The sequence below is a fragment of the Varroa destructor genome, unplaced genomic scaffold, assembly GCF_002443255.2.
Source record: "Varroa destructor unplaced genomic scaffold, Vdes_3.0 BEIS01000007.1, whole genome shotgun sequence".
NCBI lineage: Eukaryota > Metazoa > Arthropoda > Arachnida > Mesostigmata > Varroidae > Varroa > Varroa destructor.
In genome coordinates this window covers 9,907,045-9,925,099 of record NW_019211460.1, presented here as the reverse complement: position 1 = coordinate 9,925,099, position 18,055 = coordinate 9,907,045, and the positions used below count along the sequence as shown (strand labels likewise).

Below are 18,055 nucleotides of genomic sequence, written 5' to 3'. Positions count from 1 at the left end.
TGGAAGTACTGTGTTCAGAACAGTTTCTTTATGATTTTTCCAATCTAATGAACTGCTTTATGCAAGGAAATCATCTGCATTTTGTAAATAACTGAAGGCTCTTTAACTTTCGTTTGGAAGGATATCGTTAAAAATGGTCCGCATGTAGCTACCAATATGCGACTTTTCTTCCACATCCGTGACCTTTATCCGTCATATACGTTATGGAGAGACACAGCGTCCCAGATCCTTTGTTTCGTTGAGTTAGGGGGCGCTTTAGCTATTTTCACATGGATAAACAGCATAGCATATACGAGAGCTGCTATAAGGCGAGGTGAGGTCAACCACACGACGCATTGGAAAGCGGGAACTCAGAGAGAATTTTGCAAGAGCGCGCGTCAGGGACGAAGATGATGTTAAGATGAAGTGAACGAAGAACCGCTTAGCCGTGGTAGAAGCTGCCGAGCGGGCGGGCAGGGTAGAAGCGTCTTCTCGAGCGTTAACGTTAGCAGCAGGGGATTGACGCAGCTATGTCGTTATGTCGCGCTACCGATGTTACACAATCCTTTGTCGGGTACCACAGTATAGTACTTCGCCTCCGCTTCGCTTCAAAGGTGACAGTTATAGACAGCAACATAATGGCGGGGGCAAAGGAAGAATAATAGACTTTGTCACATGGCAGAAACAGATTTTCTGGGTCAGAGGTTTCATCCACTACTACTGCTACCACTAGGACTATCATGGGAAAAACAAAACATCCACCGCTACCAAAACTACACGATAGATTGAGTGAGAAATGACCCATATCATCTTTGCTTAATTCACGTACTCCGTTACACATTTCAATTCGGCTGTAAAATGCGGGGTTAGAAAAAAAAGAGATTTCGTCTGACATGACGCACTGGCATCATCGATCACGTTTTTCATTCCTCTTCGCGTCATTTGAATGTTACTTTTCCAAAAAGGTTGAAATAGTTATCCATACAAGGCAGTAGCTAAAGGAGAAGGAGGCTGTATGGGCTTGAAACAAAGCGTAGGCTAACATTGCTTAGTTTCGCAATTCCAATTCGTTTCAATCTATTTTCAGTATTTGAGCTAGGCATGATACGATGGGCACGTAGAGTCACAATAGATTGCGAGCGACAATGAGTACCATTGAATTTAATATGACGCTATTAGTACAATAGCATAGGGCTTAGCAGTGTTCAGCTCTCTGGTTGGCTAAGGATGCTCATTAAGAGATCGTCTTATACTTGCTTGCTAAGAATCTGCATAAAACGCAAAGTACTAAAATCAAACTATCCACACGCTGGCACATGTGTATAGCGTCAATCAAACGTACCACAGACGCTTTTACATAAGACAACTCGATGTGCTGTTAGATCAGATACAAAAGATAATATTGTCATACCATAAAAATTATATATAAGTAACATTAAGCACATACGATTATTCTAGTAGACATGGCGTCAGTTATGACGTGTCCACATGCTACATTAATGACGTGAATATTTACAACTATCTAGTTTACAAAATACGTGTGCACGATGCTCTCTTTAGACCAATCGTTGTCATAGTGAAACATTAACAGTTAATTATAATAATTGATTGATAAAACAATCGATAATAGTAGCCGATGTTGTTATATATTTGATGATGGAGCCTATCTATACGCACGTGTTAACGTATCGCATTTGGCTTTAAAGGAGCCATGACAAGATCGTCTGCTCCAAACTGTATCTGGACCCCAATTGGCTTAACATACATACAACTAATAATCCTCACCCACACCTTCTTTCACCGAATACCGAATATAAGACGGTTCCCGCCGATTTATCGGCCAAAAGCTAGCCCGAAGTTATCACGCCTTAAGTAGATAGAACGATATCCGCGTGTGAGCACTCATGATACTGGGCATTTATTTACACGTTGGAGCAGTACACTGTATACATTTCTGCTCTTCGAAACAGCCGTCAATAAATGATTGCCGGCGCAGTGCTCAAATCCAGGCCGTCTCCCCCTTTCCGTTCGCCATTTTGTACCGTGGACGATTCAACTATAGCCCGACTATAGCTTATGCAATACGTCTCTTCAAGAACGTATTAGATATTAGGCAGAAAATGCTTTCTGCCTTTTTGAGGACTCAAAATATTCCTCAGAAGACAACTTTGGATCGGGCTTACATCATACACACATACAATGAACAACTGCAGTCACTAAGACGTGCGAGGAAGGGTGATTAGCGATAATGTGGAACGTAAGTCAACGTTACGTACAGATGGCGACTATTTTAGAGTTTTCTTTACACGTAGATTTTATGGACCATAATTCTACTAAAAATGTTTTGCTGTATATATAAGCCAGTTTTCAAAACATTTTAATTTGGGTTTTTGCTGCTATGCCGTAGGTCTGTTCAATTGTGTTTATAATATCTGTATAAGTGATTTTCCTTAGCCGGCCTTAGTGACACTCCGCATCTCCACGTATTGTTGAAAGGAACAGTAGAAAAAGGCAACGTTTATACAGCTTTATAGACTAAAGCCAGGCTTTACCTATACTATTTATCCTATATTTGTATAGATACAGGAGTATGGTTATTTCCTAAGCTGTAGCCACTTTAAGGGGTTTATAGATAGGCACAGTCTAGTATTAGGTACTCAATTATTAAGAAGATGGTGGCCATAGCAGCACAATATTCAAAGGTTATATTGCATGGATCGCCGTAATGTCTGTATACGCAGTGCTATAGCAGGCCATAATAGACAAAAAGCTTTCCTAATAACAAATACACGTTCTGCTCTAATTGAAACGTGTGAGAACGTACTTATGGGTGAATTTTCGTACATCAATTATTGAATAAAACTGACGACAATTTATGTGCCAAAGGCCCACGTCGAGTCGATAGCGTGTTAAGCACAAATAGGCTTATTTAGTTCAGAATATTAACAATTTTATATTGTATCAACATGGTGGTGGTTAACTGAAATAACCTCGGCCTTAAGTATATATAAACGAATACATACCCCCTTTATCAGAAGAGCTAAAGGAGTTTATTTTTATCGATAATTATTGGCCAACAACAATTGAACAATAGAATAAAAACTCGTTTTACTACCTTATTTCTATACGATTTGTGTAGAATTGTCTTCGTATCAGCTATAGCTGTAATTTATTATACGTAGAATATTAAATATAACGTGTTTTTTTTTTTTAGGTATGCGAAGATATATAATCGTTCCTATATCTACTGTGTGTAAGAGGATGGTTTATTCTATTATGCCAAATTAAGCTTTTACCAAAGGGAGAGCTATGATCTATTACGTGCAGCGTTACCATGAATTTTTCCTTCGGCCTTTTGTGAAACTATTGAGCATGAGAGCAAAACGTCATCAGCACTAGCGTATTGATTAGAATCAATAAACAAATCTTATTGTTTAATTGGTTGGGGTCTCATTGATTGGGTCTCACCTAAGTAAAAATTGCATAAAATGAGTTACAAGTTAGAGGAAATTATAGATTGTAATAAATTAAACGAACTACATTCAAGAGGAGCTTGGGATATACTTAACGTTTGAGTGGATTTTGTTCCATAGCATCGTTATTAGTCTAGTTTTTATTTCTTGGTACAATTTTTTTTTTCGGATACAAATATACAAATTCGCAGAGCTTTGCTAGAGTGAAGCTCATCGATATGAATCCAGATTTGATACTTACGCTTTATGATCTGTTCAATTTTTGTTTATTGTGAAATTGGTTGCATTCTTACTATATGTATTGTTTTATATTATCTATTTTTTTAAAGATGACTATTCTTGACTTTGCTTAAGTTTTCTCAACCGCTTACTATTCCTACCGAGCAAACAATATCAATTCGTTATCTAAGTTAATGCTAGAAATTCCGCTCTATTTCGTCAGTTATATACATTCACTAACGGGGTTAATCGTTGTTTTTCTTTGCAAGATGAAATTCCTATGGTACATTAATTTGTCTTCACAGTTATTCATTTTCCTTCATCTACCTCGCAGTCAGCCTCTACCGAATGAGTCGCAACTCGATACCTCTACGTCACTTGCCTACACTTCGGCTGGCCGCCTTTGGCGTCAACGCCAGCCTCCACGCAGAGTCGTTATTTCATTTGTAAATACAGAAAAATAAGTAAAAAGCTAGCACAGCAACGCCATCTACACTCGGCTTTATGTGCCGTATGTAAGCATCACTGAGCGAAAATTCGTTGACATTACGGCGTGACATGGAGGGGGTGTGACACCTGCAGCAGTAGCTGCTATGCTTGTGACGCTCAGGGCCGTAACATAGTAGATACCAAGGAACATAAATATATAGAAAGAAAGAGAAGAAGAAATGCGTATTCTATTCATACTAATATCAGCAGGGGACCTATAGGTCTCTGGAAAAGTATTTAGATATGACCTCTCGCTATTGCAACTGCTATTACTGCGGAAAAATCAGCGTTCACTTGGATATCCACCCACCTCTTTTCTTCTTTCTTCCGTTTTTCCGTAGTCTTCACCTGCATCACCACATTGCTTTCTGTCAGTACCATCAAGCGAACAGTCGCTATAAACCGTTGTCTGCGACTGGAAATGAGGGCCACCCATATAGCGAGAACATGGGCTGACCAACAACCTATCATTCTCACTTAATCCCGTATTTTTTGTAGTGTAAAACACATGACCTGTATTCGACTAGTTGCGTTATCGCTAGCCCTCTGTAGCACAGCCCAGGCCATCTGTAGTACTGTCTAACGGCAGTCTCCGACTCAAAACTTGAAGCTTTTAGTTAGCTCATCTGCAATCTTCGAGAGGCGCTTGAGGCTCGAGGGAGTAAGTAGTTACATTAGCTAGCTATGAGATGTTCGCTGCTATAGTTATGAAGAAAACAAACCAATAATTGATTTCCTTACCGATGCAGAACTGGCCGATGGGAAAACGCTCAGACCCCATAGCACTGCACCCTGTGTCACGTGTTGGAGGGGTGGGGGGTGGGGGGAGTATAATCCGCAGTGTAACTGCTGGTACCGATAGTATGTACTGTGTGGCGAGAAATGGGGCAGCTTCCAGCTGTAAGTAGGCCCCTGCCATTGGCCAACCAGTCAGTGGACATGCACTGGAGATCCACTCCATGCAGCACGCAGCTGTGAGATGCTAGTATGTCTTTTGGCACAGCGGATTATTTTCTATGGATAGCTTCCGCTCCTTGCGCAAGAAGGAGCGGATAGGCAAGGATCAGTAAAAGGTCTAGCGGAAATCCGCAGGATAAGAGACGCGGCTTACCCCCTGGAGATCCGTGCGCACGCAAGGACCACATTGCGCAACCTGCTACCGTCACCTCTGCTGCTATTACTGCTTGTATAGGAAACACGAATGGCAGCACAGTCCTGAGTTTGCTTTCTTCCCAGTTTTCCAATGCCTAGTTTTTTTATAAATATATTCGGAAAAACTAGAACATTTGTGGTTGGGGAAACGTTCTCGTTTCTTCGTAGTGTCGGCAGTTGAGAGGAGAACCAAATCAGCTTTCATTCATCGATACGCCTTCAGCCGTTCTGTGTATTATACACATACCTGTGAATATGCAAGTAAATGAGTATGAAAGTACCGGACGATTTAACGAACTTGCAACCAGCATTGAAATGTGTTACTCTTTGAGTTGTTTGTCTATATGAAAAGTTTGTGGGCCATGTTGGGTTATCACCTCCAACCTCGTTACGTATAGGTTTTTATGTTTGAGCACATCTTAGAAAAATACGAATTCTACTAACGGGCTTAACATAGGTTTGACATTAAATTATAGCCCTGCAATAGTTTAGCTAGGAGTTCTGTAATATGCGGAATTTATTAAGCCAGCGTTGACACTATGTAAATTTTGTGAATAAGGCAAACTAGATTGTTAAAAGCTTCAATAAAAAAAGCTACCAAGGCAAGATTTTTCTGTCAAGTGAACTTCAGACATAGGCAATCCTTGACTGACCTGATCTAACCAGGATAGTTGGCCTTTTTCGTTCCTATCACACCTTTGTGATTCACAACGGTGTAGCGGCGAGCTCTTATTTTGTGTGACTTATCCTAAGATACTGCAGACCGGTAAGCCTATAGACGAAAAGCCATTTGAATTTTATGTACTATAAACTATGTAATATACAGCCTTCATTGAACTCGTGTTCATTATTTTTAAAATCATGTTTAATAATGTGCGACACTATGATTAGTTGACCAGCTTTGCTATTAGTTCATTTTTCAACTCGTCGATTCCAACTACTAGGCAAGGTCACGCATAGGTTTAATCGGTCCTTAAATAAACAGCTACTTCTTTTCTAAATAATGTTTTTCAGACAGAACATCGTCAATCACACCTAAACACGGCCAGACTCAATCGTCTTATCTCGTCGATCCCAGAAAACCTCAATATGAGAGTGTATCATTTATTATCATCACTTTCCGTCCGGTTCTAGTAATTATTCTGTTGCTTTATATATTTAGCTTCTATGCGTCCGCTAAGTGCGATCGAGGAGAACATGGCTAAACACATGCAGGGAAGAGCCTATTCCGATCAACGCCGTAAGTGGTGTGATGCCGTAATGTAATGGCTCATTGAACCAACAGGTAACAGCTGCATCGATGCAATGTCGATCGAAAATTCTCTGCACCAGTCTTTCCATTCGCTGGTTTGCCGTGCAGCTTTAAACTGCCCAGACACTGTAAAGTAGCCGTGGCTGTAAAAGTTCGTGCAAACAGAATCTACGACATCCAATGGTCTATTCTTAGATAAAGTGACTCCAGCTCCTGTTAAGGTTGCAGAAAAGAGGCCTCCACATGAACTGCCGATGAACCTGGTTTCAGAGTGGCCTGGCGGCGGAACTACTGAGGCACGTAATCCACTCACAGGTTCAAGCCTTTCCTTTAGTGAGGTGAGTGGGACTTATTCACTCGCGCAAGCCTGCTCCTCATTTCTCGCGCTTCGGCTCGACCCGTTAGTGCCAGTTCACTCTTCCGGGCCATCAAGCGAGCACTCGCCTTAAACTGCTTCAGCCTATCTTAGCGCCGCTTTGTCCTAAACAGGCCAGAAAGGGCCGGTATGCCGGAAAAGAGCAGTTGTTCAACAGTCCGGTGAACGAAACAGTGTCTGCTACTTTTCGTGCTCTAGCCTGCTGACACTTCCTATGCAACGAACGAGCCAAAGAAGAAGAGAACGAAGAAAGCGAGAAGACCACCGTTTGCCGAACTCCAACAAGCAATAGCATCAGCCCCCCAGGCTGAACTATCTTAGAGCTCTTGGCCGGCGGAAAGGAGAGTATCGAGTAACGAAAATCATCAATTGAATAAACTGCTTTATTGCGTATTAAATGATCTGCTGTGGAACGTTGAAGGGCCCTGTCAAGGGGAGCTGTATCACAGAAGGTTTACAAATATGGCGAGCCCTAGCTTATACTCATTTACCAAAAACATCTATAAAAAAAAGTCGTTCTTCGTTTCGTTAGATTTAGCTGCCTCTTATACTTTGGCATAGGCAATTCGTTTAGTACCATTGCCGCCGTCAAGGACATAACATGGATAAAGATAATTTCGAGCATATAATAAGTATAGCAATAGCGAACATTGGTTAAGCGTGACTTTGCGGCGTGCTAATATTAATAGCTTAAATGGTGTGAAGAAAATCATCCGCTCTCAGTTGTGGAACGGATCCGAGATCCGATAGTTGCTAATTTGGCACGTTTGTATTACAACTATACTTGCAACTATCGCGCTATATCGCAACTATATCGTATGCAATATAGAGCTCACAAGCTTACTTACAATACTACCAACTGAAAAGAAAAGCTATTATCGTAAACAGTTGCAGGCAGCAAATTGGTAGAAACTCTGACAATGTAAACCAGCCGAATTGTAAGATACATTATAAACTTGCTGTGTTAGCTATGTTTATCCAATAGTAGGATTTATGCTACTTGCATTGAAGTTAATGATCCTCACGCCTCTGAGTGAGTATCGCTGTAGTCGAGTTGATTCACCTAGTGCAATATTCGACCCATCATTTGGGTCATTATAGCCACCGCGCTCAATGATCTGAGAAGCTGTCACTCCGGCTACGACGTTCGTTTCGTACGACACCCGGTAGCCTCTTCCCTGCTGGCAAAGTTACCCATTACTGCTTGTCGTCCTGTTCTCGTGTCGTATCTCATCACTCGCCTCCTACTCGTTCTGTATGGATGTGCATTACTCGCGGGTCGTGAATAGTGCCTCTGGCGGCATAACGTTGCACTCATTAGGTGAAAGAGCGGCCCCGCAGCATGGGGAACAACCACTAATGTGCAATTCCGGTGCCGGGCTTCCGTACTTCTCTCATGTCTCTATGTAGAGAAGCAGCAGGCCTTCGTGTCTTACCCAGCCACCCCACCCAAGTCGGCTTAACGAAGACTCGTTGCAGGCTTTGTCATAGGAAATTACAGAGGGCAGTTACATAAACTGACACATACATAGGCATAGCTTCATCAGACGAACGCATGCTATCCTCGGTCTTCACTTCAATTGTTCGAATCACCTGTACGAGAAGTGTTTAGATTCTATTTTGGTGTTTGATGCAGGTAGGACCGCATTTAAGGATAACTACTTGCTAAAAAAAATCCGTAGGTGAAGCAAATGAATAAAATTTGGCTCAGGAATGAAGCTTGTTGCTTTTTTCTGTATAGGCTAGTTCAGAATGTCATCTGTGCGTCGCATGACAGATGCAAACCTTTGAGATGCATTTGTTTCAAGCCAGCGTTATTCAACCTAATTTCAATATCTGGCCAGTTTTTTAGGATAAATGTAGTCTGACCTCTGCTTTCTTCTTTTTAAATAACAGATGTCAGAATTATCAACAGCGTGAGAGATATTTTATTTCTAGTGGCGTCCCGATTGACACGAAATGATATGTCGTTCGTTGTTGTATTTCCTTTAGCTCTTCTCACCTTGTTTCTGTTCCTTATACTGCTTCAGTACGACTAGTTTCTAGGATTCCTTGTCATCTTCTTTTCGTATGCCTTATAAAAGCCAAAATCTTTAAAAATTATAATACTTTGATTTTCTCGTGTGTTACCCCACCCAATCTCTGCTGTACGACCATCCACCTTATGCTGCAATCCCATCGCGCGCGATTTAAGCGAGTTTCGGGAGCATACGTCAAGCTTCTCAATCGACGGGAACCAAGTCCTTGCAATTCAGGACCAGCTTAGATTAGCCGGTCTTGCTCGACATGTCGAAACCAGCCGTAGCATGGATAGGTCATAACAGCTATGGAGATCAAGAGCGCTGCTCTTACCCGGTCACCTAGACAACCTGGCCGAGTTCGCGTGGTTGAAACGCCAGAATTTATCGGAAAACGTCAGTGGAGAAATAGGCTGAGGGCAGGCAGCCTGAAGGGATCGAACGATGCCTGGAAGACTCATCGCGCCAACTGAAGATAGTGGCAAGTCGGTCGAGAGCTTCTGCTAGTTATACTACAGTTACCACCATCCCACAATAGTGGCCCCGGGTGTTCTTGCTGGTTCGGCCCTTACTGTTATTGGATGGGTAGCACGACACAATGTGTCGAGTTTAAGTTTTTCTTTAACGCCGCCATTGTTTACTTGCTACCGCTAGTGCTCTTTCTCTGTTTATTCTTTTCCTACTCTTTCCCTTCTTCAACAGAGTTCGCACGAATGAGAAGGGGTAGAGGGGGGAATGGCCGTGCGGGGAGAAGGCGGTTACTGTCGCGACTTTTGATGTCGGAACCAGGTGTGGCGAGCTGGTTCTGTCTTTTTTATTCTCTCTATTTCTTTCAGCTCTTTCGTTGACCGTCTGCGTGGTGGAAAGTTGAATCGTTGCTATTGTCTTGCTATTAAGTATTTGCAGTGCACGTAAATACGGCGTTGCTATAAACGACTAGGGAAGCTAGCTGACACGTCGAACAGAGGTGACAGCGATTCCGGCACGAGCTGTGGGCTAAACACGATAAAGATGGCTGGAAGTGGAAAACGAGAAACGCAGATGATAGCAACGTACGGATCTTTTTCCGCACAAACGGCGCAGGCAGTATTGTTACATTGGACGGTCAAATAAGGTATTTATGTCCGTTTTAATATAATCCCATTTGTCCAGCTTTAAAGTATACATCATGGAACAGTTGAACGTTTGCCACGGGCAGCTGAACTTATGGGGGTTGACGACTATTACCTCAATGAGACTCTTCCACAGTAACTGGATTTTGTAATTGAAAATTTCATTTCTAAGCTGCGTATGAAATTTGTTTCTATAATAGTTGCGTATTTCTTGCTCCTTTATAATGTACTGTTTCATTTTTTTTGATAAGTGTGTTTATGAATTGAAACACAGCCCTAGTAAGTACGCCTGTAGCGTAGGTGGCAGCCATTATTTGAATTTAAATCAATTTTTACGTATCCAATTTGAACACTATGGAAATTAATAATAATTGTTACTTTATCTAGATTTATGACGATTATAACAATTGCAATAATAATTTAAGTTTGTACTGTTGTTTGCAGTGCTACGACTTCGTCACATATCCGAATGGCTGCATGAGCAAGATAATTTTGCTAGAATTAAAATGGAAATTAGTAATTTAAACATTATCAAGTCTATTTGTATTACCACACCCTGGTAAAAATAAATATCAAATGGATACCTTACTTCGCCTTTGAGGCGTGCGTTGTAACTAATACTTTACACAGAATTCCTGGAAGGTCCAATACCCTTATATTTCTATCTCGTTAGCCGGATAGTCCGCCCGGGCAATTCTTGACTATTTTAGTTACCTTACTTCGCAGATCAAAGCATTTTGACCAAGGCTCCTGAGTTTCCTTATTTACTGTCTTCGACGCGCAGCTTGTTTCGTTACCTCGAAAACGTTCTCAACATCAATAAACATACAGAATTGACGGTTTTACTGATGAACGGCCGTCTCCTTTCTCGGAATACTGAATAATTGCGACTTTGGAGGTGAGCTATGCGTGATCTTCTGCCTGCCTGCCTGCCTGCCTGCCTGTCGACGAAACGGACCTTTTTTTTCACGTCTGTCCAGGCTGACGGCTAGAGTGCAAATCACTATGTATAGTTTTACACTTTCGCACCAGGATGTTTGCAGCGGCGCGATCGGAACGGCGCGAGGACAGCTGCTGATCAATTAGCCCACTCAACACCCAAACGTAAGCAAAACGAGCGTATCTGCGTAAACATCACCAGGAGGCACTGCAGTAATTAACCGAAATAGAGTAAATCCTTTTCCCCATTTCCTACTGATTTCTCGGCTGATCCTCTATGCAAAATAGGAAGTCTTCCGCAGGACTTAGAGATAATAATAAAAAAATGAAAAAGTTTATATAGATCCCAATTTTTGTATTCTATTTGAGTATCTTTAGTAAGGATTTCAACGCTTAATTTCCGAGATTTGGGACTTGACCAAAAATTAGGATTCAATTCGAACGGGGTTGTCGAGATTGTCTAGCTTGTACGGGTAACGTAGTCTTGTTTGTGTTCGCAGGGTTGGCAAACTGATCTCTTAAGCTCTTCCTTTAGTTGAGGAAAACTGAGCGAGGGTCGGATACAGTTTTAAAGTTAGCAGCTAACTGTAAAAAACAATAGCCCCAGATTTTGACAATAGGCTCCGAGCATAAAACTGCTTTGATTCAGCGCTTAACATTTTACTCGCGGCTCCGAAAGTTGAAAGAGCCTCTATGGCTACGGGATAGAAAGAAACGACTTTTTTAAGGAGACGGAAAGTATCTCAAGGTCTCTGGTGCTGGTAATGAAACAGAGGAAACACTGAATGCCAGAAAGGGAGAACAAAGCAGGACATTTGTTGCAGAGGGAGTTAGGACATCTATAAATGAGGCAGTCGTAAGCGATGTAATCACAAAAAAAAGAAAATAAAAATACCAGCAAAAAAGCCGATCAAGGGAAGTAGAGTAGACATCTTGACGGATCTAGCCACTGATCCGCCGATTATGACGAGGCTTTGAAAAAAGTTCGGGACCCAGTTAAATAAGCTTCGAGAACTATATAGGACCGTGCAGACTTCAGCATAAGCAACACTCGAAATAATCAATAGCTCTTTAAAGAGGACAAGAAAAGAGGCAGGTCCTACGGGGAGACGCTGACCAATCTATAAGAAAACGAGCTTCAACCGTAAAACATGCTTAGAGCGCAGGTCGAGGCACTCAGACAACAATCCAGTTTCCTCTAGCTGGAAAACAATGAGACAAAGGTGGCTACAGCTGCTCCAAGAAGAGACAAGCTCTGTTAAGACAGGAGTCTGAAGCAACAAAACAGAGTATATTTTTCATGAAATGCAACAGACATGTTAAGGAAAAAAACGTAGCGGCAATTAGAGTGGTTGAAACTGCTAATAAAATCGAAGACGGGATCCGAAGGGTGCAGATGCTTGACGACTTAGCTCTCCTTTCTAAAGAATGTTCTGAGGTTGTGCTTAAACGATCTACTTTTAGACGAAAAAGTATTCTGAGTGCACGAAAAGCACCTGCAATGACTGTTACCCAGGGTACGACTAGAGACGGTGCTCTAGTTGAGCAACTAGCTGCAAAGTTCGTCGCTGCCCTAGCAGTCAAGGGACTTCTGCTGGGCGGCATGGTGGTACTCTGAAGCATCAATCAAATGGTTGTCGTAGACGTCACAATCTTGAGGGAAAGCACTTTTTCAGGCTCATGGACGTTCATTAAAATGCTCACCGTTGGGATGGTCTGACCAGACGAAAGTCCCATCGATTGCCTACAACCCCTTGGTTGGTAATTCAGAAGAGCGCATCACTCGTGAACAAGAAGGTGTGGGCTTCCGCCGGGGATTGAGAAGTCCCTTAAATAGACGAGCCAGTAGTACAGAAGGAACGAATGTAACGTAGAGTTGGCTGCAAGGATAGACTTAAGAACTCCTCATAAACCCAACAAACCTCGCGTAAGAGATAAAAAGACGAACATAGACAACACCAAGCAGATTTTTAGTGCGGTTAAGGTCAAGGAGGTTTCGATCTTCGAGGACAATCTTAATAATATTAGACATTATGCAAGACCAGAAAAGTAGAAGTAAAAATAGGCATTGTTAAAAAAATCATGGCAGGGCATCCTGTCATAAAAGAAGCTGGAACTGTCGCAGGTGAAGACAAGACATTTGCAGACCTCATACAGGCAGGTACACTGATTGGTATACAAGAGGTCTCGATAGTTTCCTTTGCCGTGGTATTACGGAGTGCGGTGCCAGATCGAAAAGAAATCGAAACTGGCCCTACCCAAAGACATCGGGATACGCACGGAATACCTCGCACGAAGAAAATTATGGATTGCGATATATGGCCATTCTTTCCCAATATACTGAAGATAAGTTTCTCCTACAGTAGCGAATGACACTAAAAAATCGCAGCTTACGTACTTCATGTGCCAGAGGTTGAGCCACTTTGCCAAAAAATGCAAAAGCGAGAAGATGGGAAGGCGGCAGTCTTATGGACTAGTCAAACACACTTCCAGAAATTGCTTAAAAAAAATGTCTGATTTTGTCTGTAAAGGAGGACGGTCACCCCGTGAACTCGGTGACCTGCCCAACGTTTAAAAAGTTTATGTTGTAGTGCTGACGAAAATTGTTCGAGGCAAGACACACAGAGAAAAAAAAAAAAGGAGAAAGCTGTCCGCAACAGAAACCACCGTGAGATAACGGAGAAGCACACAAAGGACGTAAAAAATTGGACTAGATTAAGCGTATATTACCTGACGGAGGCCCAAATCATCGAAGCATGAACCTTTGCCAGTGGTTGCAATTAAGGCATTATAGATCAACTGTAATCGCTATCCACCTGCACATGCTACGATGGACAAGCTATTAAATAGGAGGGAAGCATTGCTTGCTCTTATAAGCAAGCCGAACACAGGACGAATAAATGGTGAATCGGATAAGGCTGCAGGCATGCGCAAAAACGCTTGGACTAAAATAGACGGCTTCTTTGCAGCACAGGTATAAGTGTAGAGCAAGCGATTTACGTGAGGAGAACTAAAAGGGATGGAAAGGGTATATTCCGGCTATACTACATCGAACTACACGCCAAAGAAGTGCACATACAATCTAGATAATTTAACAAAAGAGAGAAGTAATATTAGATCGAATCGCTTCTAATAATCCATACACGAAATGATTAAAAGTGTGAAGCCAACATCTCATCGGCACGGCAGGAATCCCACGTAGATTCCACCATCTACAGCAAGAAGCTGATAGGGATGACGACAAGGAATACCTAACAAATCTCTATTTTGAATCTGTGAATGCTACAGGCACATTTTGCTGCAAAGTCCAATCAGTGCAAACTATGGAACATGGCAACACTGGAAGATGCTCTATGTAGTAATCCGAGAAAACGACATCCCTGACAGTACTGAGGATTTACGGCGGATTCTGAACTTGGCATGCAAGTTGGAAAGCGGACTGATCAACCGCCCGAAGACGAAGAAGCGACTACAATCCAAGCGCTTGTAGATCTTCTAAATCGCAAAAACGTGCGATTACCAGCAAGAGTTACCAGCAGGCCAATAGAGAGGGTTAAAAGCGTCACGGGGAAAATAGCGAACCTGCTCATCCCATACCGACAACATAGTACGGTGCTTAAATGCGTCACAAGCGAGAGCAAAAACGTTTTTGGAAGGACTTTCCCGCAAATCTCGCAGAGGTTTCATAAAAAAAAACAAGATGACAGGGTGAAATAAAGAGAGACTTCAAGCCAGACAGAACACAACTGCATAGACAATTGCAGGCATAAACAGAAAAAATACTGGAAAAACTATTTCCACAACACGAGAAGTTCCTACAAACAGCATTCGAATCCAGATAAGCAGCAACGGACCCACCGAACGAGACACTAGCGATCATGGTAGCCGAAATTCTCTGAGCAGCAGAGCGGATCAAGCAAGAAAAAGTGCCAACGTTATAGATAGTCGAGGTTCTCCTCAAAAAATTTCTGAAAGTAGTGGCCGCAATATGTGAAAATTCGCTTCTGGCCGTCTGGAAACATGAAGAAGTAACACTTATTTCAATAGGCAACAACGATTTAGGCCGGTTTACCTGATAAGCTCCCTGGCCAGAGATTTCGAGGTAATCATCGAAGACAGGCTGCGATCATTCGTTGAAGAGCGTGGGCCGAGGTCCTCCAGACGGTTTGGAGATTGAACTAGTAGGAGCTTGCCCCTGAATCTAAAGTAAATCTTCCCGCATGGTTTTCGTGGATATTGTAGCCACTGGGAAGGTTCAAGCAAGAGCGGCTTAGGTCAGACGATTATACTCAGACTAGTAGTCAAGGCTCATCCACTCACACATTGCTCGACGCTCAAGACTCAAAAACTATTCATGGCTGTATTATTAGATGTCAAGATTGCCTCTCACAATTTTCCGTAAAAGGTTATATTTAAAACGATGGCTAGGAGAGCTATATCGTTATACTTGGTGTGTGTGGTATGCAGTTGCCTGAAAGATAAAAGACATGAAGGTAACGAATGAAGGGATCGTACTCCCATTAATGGCAGGGATGCCCCAAGGCTTTATATAAAGCCCACTGCTATGGAGCATTACTAACGATGATGGTTTCAGACTGCGAGATCTTTTGAGCGGAGAAAAGGTCACAGAGGTGTTATATGCAGACAATTTGGCCATTAGGGATACAGGCAGTGAGTGCAATCTCGGAATGGATTACGCAAAGTGGATTGAAGTTTGCCTCGGAGAAAAACAGGGGCATTGTGTTCGCAAGAAAAAAACGTGTGCGAGAAATCAATCTACATCTAATGGGCAGACAGATTAGGATAATAAAGGCTGCTAGATATCTGAGCATACACCAGCACAAGGAATTTAGCGGGTCGCTCTGTGTTATGACGGCTACGGTGAGAACTAGTAAAACGGCAAATGCTGTAGTAAAGATTTTGACTAAATATGTGCTAAGGCAGGCGGGCAAATCAAGGTTTTTAATGTCGACCTTTGCATTCACAGCGTTCTTCACAGGGTTGGTTTGAATAGCCTACAGGCATCAAAGAAAGTAAAAAGCTTTTTAGTAGAGCACAAAAAAGGGCTGCCGCGAACTTCCTAAGCATATGGGACAATCAGTAGATCAGCAATTTCTGTTTTGGCCAAAAAACCCGTAGGGCTTAAAGGTAGAAAAGACGAAGCAACTATAGAGTAGTGGCCTCAAAAGCTCTGAGAAAGCTGAGCGTAAACGGTATCGCGCACGCTTGACAAGCGGAGTGGCCTGAAATCTGGGAACCAAACTATGTAACCTGATCTCAAATCGATAAAACGAAAAAAATTATTTTTATATGACACAGATCATTACGCGCGGTAGGGACTTCCAATCGTGCCTATGCAGGTTTCGAGACTGCGAGGATAAGTGTGAAAAACAAGGCCTTGGTCAAGTAAAACAGAAAGAGTATTTCCTCCAGAATAAAATCGCCTAGAACAGGATTAGTGAAACCTGTGAAGTTTATGTGGGCTACCAGAGGGGGAAGTAAGAACTCGAAGCGATTGCAGCCAAAAAGAAAAGTCCTGAAGATAAAAGAGTGTCTCGAGCTTTCATTATTCAAACTGCAAACGAAACAGGCAACGCGACTAGAATTCCGGTTTCACAGGTAATAGGACACAGTGCGTCCGGTGAGGCAAAGAATCCGGAGCTTACCGCTACTAATTGATCCGTAGGCATCTGCCGGTTCCCCTGCCATTCATTAATGCATTCAACGAAGCTCCGGACTGGCAGAAAACGAACCTTAACGTTAGTCTCGGCGGAACGAAATCGCCGTTAACACTGCACAATATTATGGGCCAGGTAAGACCTGCCCCTTAGTCTTTCTTGCTAAATATATAACTACATTTGTTTGGCAAGTACTTATTTGCGCTGATAACGTTGTCAGCGATTTTCCAACTAGGTAACCAGATGCATGGCAGGTGCAATCAAGGCGGGAACGTTGTCCTATGTTGAATCATCGACATGATGATGATGATGATTATTGTATGGTCCTATATGGTAATTGTCCGGTAGTAAACTAATTATCACCTCTAAAAATCAGTGTACGCGTATGTCGGATCTAACATTATCTTGTACGTAAATCAGTGCAAATCATCGGACGAATGTTAAGATTTAAAACTATATGCAAACAATGTTAGTATCTAAAAATAACGATAAAACAGAGCTCTTTCCTTCAGAGCGTGGTCTAAATATGAGGAAATTAATTTTTTTTTTGGTCAATTCGTTCGGGAACAGTTTTATGATATGAGCATTCATGGATTACTTTTATTGTCTTATTTTCGATTGAATAAACAGTCAAATAATGATTCATAATGGATGCAGTGGGAACTCTCGCACTTCATATTATTCGATCGTTTTTCCGAAGGTTAAGGATTTTTATTGTAGGGGGCGTGATGGTAATTTAATCCTAATTTATTTACTAGCATTGATCTGATGTCTGTGTGTTCGACAGTGCGGTGTTTTTTGTTTACTAAGCGTGTTTTTTGTGATGATCTCTCATGCAATTTCATGAAAAAATTGTAGGGGCTGAGGTAGGCTATGTTTACGTATGGGTTTTTCATCGATCGAAGAATTTCTTTCTTAACAAAATAGCAACCGAACCTTTTTAGTTGAAAACTTTCGACGATCTAAATTAAAATTTAATACATGTCCCCTCATCGAAAAGAGTGAATTGAAGCAAAAAACCATTTGAAGGCTGAAAATTTTGACTAACGTTTTATGTACAGGGTAAATATTTCGGCTTAGAAAGGACAGAAGATCGAAGGTGGCGCCTGTTTCCACTGTGTAGCAAAAATGGAACGCGAAAATATGGAACGGTTTCTGACTTTCTGGTAAATTTTAAGAAAAGTTTGACAAAATATAAATGAAACGGCTGATATGACAAACATTTTTAGTAGAGCAAAATGTTTGTATAATCTTTTCTGAGAGAAATACGAAAATATCAAATTCATATTAAATCATCAAAAATCCTTAGGCTTAGCTGAAGTTCTAGAAACAGAATTAGTACATCAAACGATCCACATCAATCAAATA

The 18,055-nt window shown here is 41.8% G+C and overlaps 2 long non-coding RNA genes across 3 annotated transcripts in view; one reads left to right on the top strand and one right to left on the bottom strand.

Moving 5' to 3' along the window:
* Positions 1-18,055, bottom strand: part of LOC147754289 (uncharacterized) — a 119,243-nt gene that overhangs the window by 82,644 nt on the left and 18,544 nt on the right. The gene's annotated exons all lie outside the window — the stretch shown is intronic.
* LOC147754290 (uncharacterized) lies at positions 1,839-10,659 on the top strand. Of its 2 annotated transcripts, XR_015316797.1 has the most exons (3): positions 1,839-2,236; positions 9,856-10,072; positions 10,515-10,659. It is a non-coding gene; the product is annotated as an uncharacterized LOC147754290 (long non-coding RNA). The 2 variants fall into 2 exon arrangements; XR_015316796.1 differs by lacking the exon at positions 1,839-2,236 and having other exon boundaries at positions 9,743-10,072.